The sequence below is a fragment of the Lithobates pipiens genome, unplaced genomic scaffold (genome assembly GCF_037356315.1).
Source record: "Lithobates pipiens isolate NorthernLeopardFrog02 unplaced genomic scaffold, aLitPip1_a1.2 Scaffold_8, whole genome shotgun sequence".
Classification (NCBI taxonomy): domain Eukaryota; kingdom Metazoa; phylum Chordata; class Amphibia; order Anura; family Ranidae; genus Lithobates; species Lithobates pipiens.
In genome coordinates this window covers 551,603,403-551,615,695 of record NW_027507903.1, presented here as the reverse complement: position 1 = coordinate 551,615,695, position 12,293 = coordinate 551,603,403, and the positions used below count along the sequence as shown (strand labels likewise).

General features: G+C 44.5%; 1 protein-coding gene across 1 annotated transcript in view; it reads right to left on the bottom strand.

Moving 5' to 3' along the window:
* The window catches only part of GPAT4 (glycerol-3-phosphate acyltransferase 4), a 54,785-nt gene that overhangs the window by 3,525 nt on the left and 38,967 nt on the right, over positions 1 to 12,293 (bottom strand). The gene's annotated exons all lie outside the window — the stretch shown is intronic.

Genomic DNA, 12,293 nt, shown 5'->3' with positions numbered 1-12,293 from the left:
GCGAAAATTAAAATTAATAATGAGCTTTCTGAGACTTTTCTATTGGAACGAGGTACGAGGCAGGGGTGCCCTCTCTCCCCCTTATTGTTTGTTTTGGCAGTGGAGCCATTAGCCATCGCTATTAGGGCTAGCCCTGATATACAGGGATTTAGGAGAGGACAGGTAGAGGAAAAAATTGCATTATTTGCTGATGACATTCTGCTTTTCCTGGGGGATGCTCAGGCCTCGGTGAAAGCGGCAATGAAGATGATTAGAGAATTTGGTCTCATATCAGGACTGACCATTAATTGGGATAAATCCGCTTTGTTGCCGCTGGAACCGGGGTTCATTTGCGCTCCCCAGGATATTCTGAATTTGAAACAGGTTGAGAAGTTTAAATACTTAGGGGTGTGGATTACTAGGGACGTAAATTCTTACCTGGAAGATAATTTATCTCCTCTCCTAGTAAAATTAAAACAAAAGGCCGATATCTGGAGTCGCCTCCCCCTCTCGATGGCGGGCCGCTGCAATCTGGTCAAGATGGTATGGCTCCCTCAAATTTTGTACTTCCTTCATAACTCACCAGTATGGATTGGGGAAGGATGGTTTAAGAAAATAGAATCCTTATTTAGACTTCTTATATGGAAAAAGGGCCCCTCGAGGATTAGCTTACGGACCTTGCAGCTGCCGTTGGAAGAAGGGGGGTTGTCGATCCCATATCCTAGACTTTATTACTTAGCGGCCCAGCTACAGCACTTAGCTGGAGCAAGGGCAATAAGTGAAGTTAATCCCTGCCACAGGCTATTAATGCTAGGCTGTCCGCACAATATGCTTGTGGAGGCATTAGAGGCAAATTCATTTAATATGCACTGCCCAACAACTACTCAGGCCGTTAAACTCTGGAAAACAGTTAAGGCCTTATTAGGATATCAGAAGATATCCGTGTTGGCTCCCTTATGGGACAATAGAAACCTAGATGAGCTATTTAAAGTTGAAAGATGTAGGGAATGGGAAACTCAAGGGATACATAGGCTAGCGCAAATTGTCCAGGGTTCAGCCATTAGATCATTTTCTGACCTAAGATCTGAATTCTCTCTATCAAACCGCTCATTCTACAAATATCTCCAGATCAGACACGCAATTCAGGCCCAATTTAGATCGCAGGAGATACAGTTGATCCAGGTCCCGGTGATATCTCAAATCATGTCTCGAGATACGCTCAAAGGCTTGATTACGTTTATATACGCTAGGCTGGGGGACAAATTGTTAGATCGAAGCGGTATGATTAAAAGTAAAATGAAATGGGAGAGTGATGTGGGTCCAGTGTCCATACCCGATTGGGATTGGATAATGGAACAGGGAACCAAGGTTTCTATTTCTCCGGCACAGAAAGCTTCTCAACTCTTCTTTTTTCACCGGGTATATTATACACCCAGGAAAATGTTTAAAATGGGATGGAGGGATAATGATCAGTGCCCCAGATGCGGACAGGTTGGAGATTTCATTCATATGTTCTGGAGGTGCCCGAAACTTTTTAGATACTGGACACGAGTTATAGATCATGTGAATGAAATTTTCGGGTTGACATTAGAGGCAACAGTGAGGACTTGCTTGTTGGCTATACCGGAGGGATACAATATCTCTAAAAATATATTTGCACCAGTTAATAGATGCCTTTTTCAGGCAAGGAGGTTAATTGCCCAGAACTGGCAAGCATACTCTAGCCCACTACCAGAAATATGGTTGGCCAATATAAGAAAAACTATTGCTAATGAAAGGGTTTTCTTTTTTAACCACTTGCTTACTGGGCACTTAAACCCCCCTCAGTCCCAGACCAATTTTCAGCTTTCAGCGCTGATGCACTTTGAATGACAATTGCGCGGGCATACAACACTGTACCCAAATGAAATTTTTATCATTTTTTTCCCACAAATAGAGCTTTCTTTTGGTGGTATTTAGTTACAGCTCGGAGTTTTATTTTTTGCTAAACAAACAAAAAAAGATGCAAAAAAAATAAAAAAATAAAATCATGTTTTAATAGTTTGTTATAAAATTTTGCAAACGGGTCATTTTTCTCCTTCATTGAAGTGCGCTGATTAGGCGGCACTGATAGGCTGCATTGGTGGGCACTGATGGGCACAGATAAGATGGCACGGATGGATGGCACGGATGGGTGGCACGGATGGGTGGCACGGATAGATGGGACTGATGGGCACTGATAGGTGGCTCTGATAGGTGGCTCTGATAGGTGGCACTGCTGGGCACTGATGGGCGGCACTGCTGGGCACTGATGGGCGGCACTGGGGTGCAGCACCTTTGAGGCAGATTGGGTGGCACTGTGGGGTGGCACTGTGGGGTGGCACTGTGGGTGGCACTGTGGGCACTATGGGCACTGACGGGGGGCACTTACTTTTGCTTTTTATTTTACTTCAGGATGGCACTGCGGGAGGCAGGTGGGCACTGGCAGGTGGCAGGTGGTCCCTTGTATTGATGGCCGTGATCGGGACTGATGTCCCGATCACGGCCGCCGGTGATCGGCTTTTTTTTTTCTCCTCGCGCTGTCAGCGCGAGGAGGAATAATAGCCGATTACCAGCTCCGTTCTATCACATGATCAGCTGTCATTGGCTGACAGCTGATCACGTGATAAGGGGTCGGGATCAACCCCTTGCACGGATCGGTGATCAGGCGAGTCTCATGGACTCGCCGATCACAGAGCGCGCCGCGCGCGCCCCTCAGGGGGCGCGCAGGCCGCTCGTAACCGGGACGACGTCAATAGACGTAGTCCCGGAAATGTAGGTCCGCGCTAATGCCGTCATTTGGCAATAGCGCGGTACCGAAGTGGTTAAACAGGGTAATGGTAAGGAGTTCAAAAAGATATGGGGCTCTGGATTGGGAAGACTAGGGATTCCCCTATAAGAAACTGGGATAGAACAAGCGCTTCTTAGCTTGTACATTTCTACTACCTATTCTTATTATGTATTTTATTGCTTAGTGTGTCTTCTTATGAGCTGGGGATGGGGGGGGGGGGGGGGGGTTATGGAGGGGAGTAGGGAGAGGGAAATTTGTATTAGATATGAGGTACCAGGACAATAGATATCGTCACGGTGTGTAGTCCACAAACACTAGGGGATCTTCTATTACCTCTGTATTTAAATTAAACGACACAAAATTTTTATGTGATTACACTAAGTTAAATATTTGTACAACCAAATATGCCACGATGATGTGGAATTGAGAATGAGACACGAGTGAGCGACAAGCCGAACCTAATCTCTGGTATAGAAACACTGATGTGGCAAAAAAAAAAAAAAAAAAGGATGTAATACTCTACTTTTTCTACTTTATCTGTAGAATCATACAGGCACTTCCTATAAAAACTGGACTTGTAAAACACACGTCAACAGAATCACTCTGTTAATATCTACTCTGTATTTTGAAGGTGACAGATGATGTTCAACAGTATGGTTACTTGAAAGTAAAATAGTTATGTGTGCATTGTGCCTCACAAAATCACATCAACTCAGAGCTCCGACAACCACCATACAGTTCTTAAGAAGTAAAGCAGAAAGTCATCGTGAATGAAACAGGTTCAAGGTGCTCACTGCTCAGTCTGTCTTAATGGAGGTCAAATAAGGTGTATTTCCTGAAGATTTTGCTGTATAAAATGTTCTCTTTCTGAATTATGTCCAATAGGGTGCACCTGAATTTATGGGATAAGGTAAATGTGTTTTTTTTCCCCCAAGCATACAATTAATCATATGCGTGACTATTGCAACTTTAGAACATTTCATGGTGTGAAAAACAGCTGGCTGAATACTAGGTTTGCAGATAATGAATGCATGCTTGGTGTATAATTTATATTAAATTCCCTTGCCGTTTCATTTACTTAATAACATATATAATTCAAGGTGGTATTTTTAGTACTGAGCTTGGTATGAACTTGAATTACCTATTAATTCTCAACCATTTAGTGCAACTTCTTACAAAGAGAATCAAATTACCCCTCCCTATTGTATCAAACAAAAAAGATGCAGCAATGTGTACACAGCGTTGCAGGAGGCAGATGAGTGCCAGAATTAGCTCTGACATAAGCTAACTGCTCAGGTTCTAAAGTCACCAGAGCCTGTAGGACTGAATAAGTCCACATGCATCTTGTGCATTGGTTAGAGCAGGGGTAGAAAACCTGGGGCCCTCCAGCTGTTGCAGAACTACAAGTCCCATCATGCCTCTGGGAGTAATTGTAAATACCAGCCTTGCAATGCCTCAAGGGAAATCTAGTTCTAACAGCTGGAGGGCCCCAGGTTGCCCACCCCTGGGTTAGAGGCTTCTTTTTTTTTGATCATTTCTGTACCAGGCAAGTTTAAACATTTGTATTTTTTTTTCTGCACACAAATACATATACGCATTTCTGAATACTGAAATGTTATCAAAGATACAATATAATCATACAAGTCAAAGTTTCTTGTTAGGTCCCATTGCATAGAAGCCATGGTTTCCGTACACTGCATTGAGGATGGTCAAAAAGTTTGAAACAGCTGGCTGCAGTTTGTAATAAATGGATCTATTATATCGGGCTATATTTGCACTACTAGCAGTTCTGGGTGTGCATTTGGCTTCGGGGTGTAAAGGAATGATTTGCATTGGTTGTGGTTTAAAAATAACAAACATGTTATACTTACCTGCTCTGTGCAATGATTTTGCCCAGAGCAGCCCGGATCCTCCTCTTCTCAGGTCCCTCTTCGGTGCTCCTGGCCCCTCCCTCCTGACAAATGTCCCCACAACAAGCAGCTTGCTATGGGGGCACCTGAGCCGAGCTGCAGCTCTGTGTGTCCAACCAGACACGGAGCCTTGGTCTGGCCCCCGCCCCCTCTCTCTCCTCATTGGCTCACTGACTTTGACTGTCAGCAGTGGGAGCCAATGGCGCTCGCCGACGTCTCAGCCAATTCTCTCCTGTAACATCGCTGAATTGATATGGGCTCAGATAAATATTAGGGCGGCTGCTGCACACAGAATTTTTTTTTATCTTAATGCATAGAATGCATTAAGATAAAAAAAAAAAAAAAACTTCTGCCTTTAGAACCCCTTTAACAAAACTATTTCCTGAAAGCAAAGACCCTATATAAAATATAAAAAATTTTTTTTACCCTTAATGAAGTGATCCCCAAACTGCAGCGTTTGCTTGCTTTTGTCCAGCCCTTGGGGCACAGTTTCATCCACGGATACCAACAATGGGGCATTATTCCTCCCACTGACACCAATGTAGGGACTCAAATCCTCCCAATGACACCAATGATGGGGCACTATTCCTCCCCCCCAGTGACACCAACAATGGGGCCCCATGACCACAACGACGGAGCACAATTACTTGCATTGCAAACGATAGGACATATGTTGGGACCTTTTCTACCCCCAATGACCACAGTCCGGCTCCCCTACAATCTGAAGGACAGTAAACTGGCCCTTTGTTTAGAAAGTTTGGAGACCCCTGTCTTAATGCATTCTCTGCAGTAAGGTAAAAAACCTGTTCAGCTCTCTTCCAAATATTTCCCTGAGCCTGATCTCGATCCAGCGCTGTACCCAAGAGCAGTGGCTCTCTCCTTCCTGGACACGAAGGCAGCAGCAGGAGCCATTTGCTCCTGCTGCTTTCAATCACAGCCTGTTAGGAGGGGGTTGAGCCATGCTGTGTGCGTCAATAAACACAGAAGTGGGCTTGAAATCAAGTCACTTGCTATAGGGGCACTCGGAAGGGAAGAGGAGCCTGGAGCACCGGTGGGGGACCCCAGACGAGGAGGATCAGGGCTTCTATGTAAACCATTGGACAGATCAGGTATTACATTTATTTTATTATTAAAAAATTACCTTTGCAATTATGTTAAATCTATATTTTCAGTAACAGGAAAAACTCAAAATCTGTATTTCACAAACAAACATTTATCTCAGTGTGCATTGATGTCACAGTGCACCATGTGGGAAAAACACTTTTGGACTGCCTCTCTTTACACCCATTGAACCAACTTGTTGGGGGAGCGCATGCCAATGAACGTACCATGATGCAGTGCTTGTTAACAACAGGCTCCTTTTAGTAAAATATGTGAAAGTGCCTAGAGTGTCACCTGTTCCCTATTATTGTAAAAGCGAAACGTTTAACATTTTAAATATTTCCTACCTAACCACCTTATTCAGTCAATGCCTGCCTGCATTTTATTGCAGACAGGCGGCCGCTGTAGGCAAAGCGATGTACTGGTATGTTGCTGCCTGCTTCCCAGTTTAGGGTGCGTGCCTCCAGCCTGTCAGCAAATCCTGGCCAATGATTCAGGGCTAAGACCTGCTGATCGGCTGGGAGCATTCACAGCCAAGAGCTCTGTATTGACATTCAACACAGAGCTCTGTACACAGGGATAAATTTATCAGTTTCTCAGCTATGTAAAGCAGAGATGAGAGAGATAAAAAGCAGTAGCTTTACACACATAGATAACCCCTTGATCACTCTAGATGTTAACCTCTTCCCAGCCAATGTCATTAGTAGTACAGTGACAGTGTATATTCTTAGCACTGATCACTGTATTAAAGCGGAGGTCCACCCTAAAGTGGACCTTCCGCTCATTGGAATCCTCCCCCCCTCCGGCGCCACAGTTGGCACCTTTCAGGGGGGAGGGGGGTGCAGGTACCTGTACAGTACAGGTATCTGCACCCACTTCCGAGATAGCTCTCTGCGGAAAGGGGCGTAGATTACACCCCTTTCCGAAAGTCCCCTGCTGCCTGCTGGGAAACACACGGATCCCAGAGACAGCGGGGACCATCCTTATTGCGCAGCGCGACTCGCGCATGCGCAGTAGGGAACCGGGAAATGAAGCCGAAAGGCTCCACTTCCTGATTCCCATACCCAAGATGGCGGCGGCAGCACCCGAGAGACGATCGAGAGATCGGCTTCGGGTGCCGACATCGCGGGCGCGCTGGACAGGTAAGTGTCACTATTTTAAAAGTCAGCAGCTGCAGTATTTGTAGCTGCTGGCTTTAAAAAAATAAAAAAAAAAAAAAAAAAAAAAACGCGGAGTCCCGGCGGACTCCCGCTTTAATGGCACTGGTGATGTCAGTGGCAGTTAGTTCCACCAGCGTCAGTGGCAGATTTCTTGCTGCATCTCAGCCCCATTAGAAGTCATTGATCCCTGCCATTACCAGTATTAAAAAAAAAATTAAAAAAAAAAAAAAAATTCCAGTACATACACTATAGTTTTCACGCAAACCAATCAATATACACTTACTGGGATTTTTTTTTATCAAAAACGCAGCAGAATACATTTTGGCCAAAATTTGCTTTTTTTACGTTTTTATTGGATATGTTTTATAGCAGAATGTTCAGTCTTTTTTATTTATATTGCAAAACATAAATACCAGTGGTGATCAAATGCCACCAAAAGAAAGCTCTATTTGTGTAAAAAAATTACATAAAATTTAATTTGGGTACAGTGCTGCATGCCAGAGCAATCGCCAGTTAAAATAGCGCAGTGTCAAATAGCAAAAAATGGCCTGGTCATGAAGGGGGTAGAATCTTCCAGAGCTGAAGTGGTTGTAAAAAAAAATTTTTTTTTAGAACTAAATAAAATATACACAAAATAGTAACACAGACCCTCAAACATTTGCAGTGTGTTTCATGATGTACATTTAATCTCTTTCCTTTTTCTGAAAATCACCACTAAAACTTAAAAAATATTGCTCTGGTGAAAGGCACTCTTTAAGAAACTAAACAAACAAAAAAAAAAAAAAAGTGCAAGTGACAGTCTGGTTTAATACAAATGAGCTGTGTCATCAGACACTCCAGTTACACAATCATTATGGTGAAACTCTAGTCTGCACACGGCAACTCCTCTGCTTCCAAGGACAACTAGTCCCAGATTACTTATCTTCATAGAATACTGTATGAGACAATAAATATGCCATCTGTCCAACAATTAGGCCGTTGCTGCTTTTTTTTTTGTATATTACAAATGTACTAAAACAAATAAATAAATCTGTAAGCCAAACCTTTTCAAGTTTCCTGAGTCAGCAAAACAAGCATGTGTGAGTACATGTGTGAGTACACGGATGTCTGGACATGGGATTGGCAATACTGCCTTACTGACCATGAACCAGTCATCGCCGGCTGTAACTGGGAATGGGCACTAAGATTCAGACACTGCTCTTGTGTAACAGTTCTCTTCCGTCCTTCCCAAGTTTCATGAATTATTCATATTATCAGACTATATACAACCTAAAGTAGTGGCTTTTAATGTTTTCACCAGACCTCGATTGCTACACACAACTGACGCCTGGGTCTGGGCCTGGGATAGATATTTTACACATCATGGCAACAAAAAATGTCACATCTGGTAAAATAAATAGCTTCAATGTGTACCATTTTTATGAAGAGGACTTCTTTGGCCAAATATCAGCACCAATCGGCTACTAATGTTATTCAGCAAATACTGTAAACGTGCTAAAATAACAAATTACATTTTGGTATTATTTAGCTTCTTGTAATCCAGTGTAACCCCTGGGGCACCAATACTCTTAGGGGTCATTCACACCACAAACTACACATAACTAGGCCTTTTTGACTTCATGTTTACATGCATTTAAAGCACTTTTGAAGCGCGCTTGACATGTGCTTGAATGTGTTTTGCATGCATTTTGCACTAGATTTGCAGTGCATTTTCCTATGTTTTTGGTGGAGGCTCCACTTCTCTGCCTCCTACCCTACTCTGGTGCTATATTTGGCACCTTTCAGGGGGGAGCGAGAACCTGTTTTTGATCACCTGGAAGTTCGGCCCCCCTCCTCCTTCCCCCACCGCCGGGTCATTCAGTAGGGACCCACGCTGGTTTCCCTTACCAAGAATGGCAGTGGCAGCACCCGAGAGCCGATAGGTGCCGACATCGCTGGATTCCAGGACAGATTAAGTGTCCTAATATTAAAAGTCAGCAGCTACAGTATGTATTGCTGGCCGGGGGGTGTAACTCTGCTTTAATGGGTGTGCTGCATTTGACGGGCGTTCCCTGCATTTGCGGTGCATAAAAATGCAACTTTTTTTTTTCTGCACTGCAATGATGTGAACTATTCCCATAGCATTACCTTAGGCTGCCTATGCAGTTGGAGTAGTTCACAATGCATCCAACTGTGTTCAGTATGAAAGGGCTCTTACTGCCACCGACTGTAGTACCAAATAAAAAAAATGGGGTACTAGTCCCTCTAATGAGATTAACGATGGGGCACCGTCTCTCCCGCCGACCCCAACGATGGGGCACCGTCTCTCCCGCCGACCCCAACGATGGGGCACCGTCTCTCCCGCCGACCCCAACGATGGGGCACCGTCTCTCCCGCCGACCCCAACGATGGGGCACCGTCTCTCCCGCCGACCCCAACAATGGGGCACCGTCTCTCCCGCCGACCCCAACAATGGGGCACCGTCTCTCCCGCCGACCCCAACAATGGGGCACCGTCTCTCCCGCCGACCCCAACAATGGGGCACCATCTCTCCCGCCGACCCCAACAATGGGGCACCATCTCTCCCGCCGACCCCAACAATGGGGCACCATCTCTCCCGCCGACCCCAACAATGGGGCACCATCTCTCCCGCCGACCCCAACAATGGGGCACCATCTCTCCCGCCGACCCCAACAATGGGGCACCATCTCTCCCGCCGACACCAACAATGGGGCACCATCTCTCCCGCCGACACCAACAATGGGGCACCATCTCTCCCGCCGACACCAACAATGGGGCACCATCTCTCCCGCCGACACCAACAATGGGGCACCATCTCTCCCGCCGACACCAACAATGGGGCACCATCTCTCCCGCCGACACCAACAATGGGGCACCATCTCTCCCGCCGACACCAACAATGGGGCACCATCTCTCCCGCCGACACCAACAATGGGGCACCATCTCTCCCGCCGACACCAACAATGGGGCACCATCTCTCACGCCGACACCAACAATGGGGCACCATCTCTCCCGCCGACACCAATAATGGGGCACCATCTCTCCCGCCGACACCAATGGGGCACCATCTCTCCCGCTGACACCAATAATGGGGCATCATTTGTCCCACTAACACCAACAATGAAAAAAATATTCCTTTTGGTGAGACCAACAATGGGGCACCATTCCTCACGTGACACCAATAATGGGGTAGTACTACCACTGACAATCACAATGGAGCACGATTCCTCCCACTGAAACCAATATGGAGCACTATTCCTCCCACTGACACCAACGATCGGGCGCTATTACACCCAATGACACTGGTGAGACACTATTCCTTCCACTGACACCAATGATGGGGCACTATTCATTTTACTGGCATCAACAACAGGACATTATTCCTCACCCAATTGACTACATATACTAGGTATTTTATTACTAACAGCTAGGAGATTCTATTCCTACAACCCGCAGTTTGAGGGCCTCAGGCATGTAACAATTTCTTTCCAGCATTAGCAACTATGTTCAAACTTCCATGGCAAGTCTGAACCCGAATGGTAACTTTTACATGTCACAGTGGTCACATTTTGCTTGCACCAGACTTTCTATATGACAGAGATTGCAATGAGTGAGAAAAAGTGCACCTAGTAGTTCCTCTTCTTTATCACGAAAATATATGATCAGATCTGTGACAAAAGATGGTGAACTTGTGCCCTAGAGTAATGCCTGGCTGAAAAACTGGACAACCCGGCTGTGCTACGGATATCAAAGCTTTATTTTCAGCCATAACCGGAGTGCGTCTTTAAGTGTACATTTATTGGCTGGAATTAGCTAGAGGAGCAAATATGCTTTTCTAACCAATTCCTAATATAAGTTTAATAATTGAGCAGTTTCTGCTTTTCTTTTAAATGTAATAATTAAAAAAAAAAAAGAAGTCAAACCTTTCCATGTTTTCTGAGCCAATAAAGCAAGCACGGGTCCATGAGACAATACTGCCCTACTGACAGAGAACTGTCATCAGCTGTGATTGGGAACAGTCACTACATTTCAAAACACTGATCTTATGTAACAGTTCACAAGCTTCATGAAATATTCATATGATTAGACTATATACAACCTAGAGAAGTGGTTTTTAAAGCTTTCATTAAAGCTAATCTTCAGCTTTTAGTGACCTATAAAACATTTTGTTTTTGAACCATCAAAAGTTTCACTTCACCAATATGCTAGTGGGACATGTTTTACCTTTATTCAGGGAATACACTACTAGGGTAAACAATGTAGAGGTTGGCCGATATATCGGCCGATATTTGCAGTTTTTTAATTAATCGGCCGATTGTGATGATAAAAAGGCAGATTTTAGAACTACAGCGCGACTTGGAAATGACTTCTGTAAAAGAAGTCAGTGTAAGTTGCCTGAGTCTTCATAGAAAGGACTTGTCTCCTCTCTGGGCAGGCTGCCAAGAAAAGAACAGAAAGATACAATGTTTACACTTGAATGAATGAAGTCATCTCAGTGTGTAGAAGTTCTCAGTTTAACCATTTAAAGACTAAATCTTTTCTGACACTTGTTGCTTACAAGTAAAAGTCCTGTATTTTCTGCCAGAAAATCACTTAGACCCCCAAAAAATGATAGATATTTTTTTTAGCAGAGACCCTAGGGAATAAAATAGCGGTTGTTGCAATATTTTATGTCACACGGCATTCGTGCAGAGATCTTTCAAATGCAATTTTTTTGGGGGAAAAAAAATACACTAAATGATTTAAAAAAAAAACAAAAAAAAAACACCTAAAACAGTAAAGTTAGGCCATTTTTGTTTTCGTCCAAAAGTTTTGACTACCTGTTTTTAATTTATAGGCTGCTTTCACACTGGAGCGGGCAGGCGTTGATGGTAAAATGCTGCTAGTTTTAGCAGCGCTTTACCATTTTAGCGGTGCTATTCGGCTGCTAGTGGGGCGCATATAAATCCATCTAGCGGCCGAAGAAGAGGTCCAATGCGCCCGTGAAGCACCGCTGCCAAATCGCATTGCATGCGCTTTGGCAGTGGTGGCCATTAATATCAATGGGCAGGAGTGGTGGAGGAGCAGTATACACCACGCCAAAGGTGCTGCTTGCAGGACTTTTTTTTAACATCCTGCCAGCGCATCGCCTCAGTGTGAAAGCACTCTGTCTTTCACAGACTGCAGGGGAGACATTTTGCAGGCACTTTACAGGCGCTATTTTGAGCCCAAAAGCGCCTAAAAAACCGCCCCAGTGGGAAAGGGGTCTGTTAGGGTTTATGAGATGAATGGGGATAAAAAAAAAAAAAAAAAAAAAAATCAGCCTAACATATCGGCCCAAAAAAAAAAAATAAA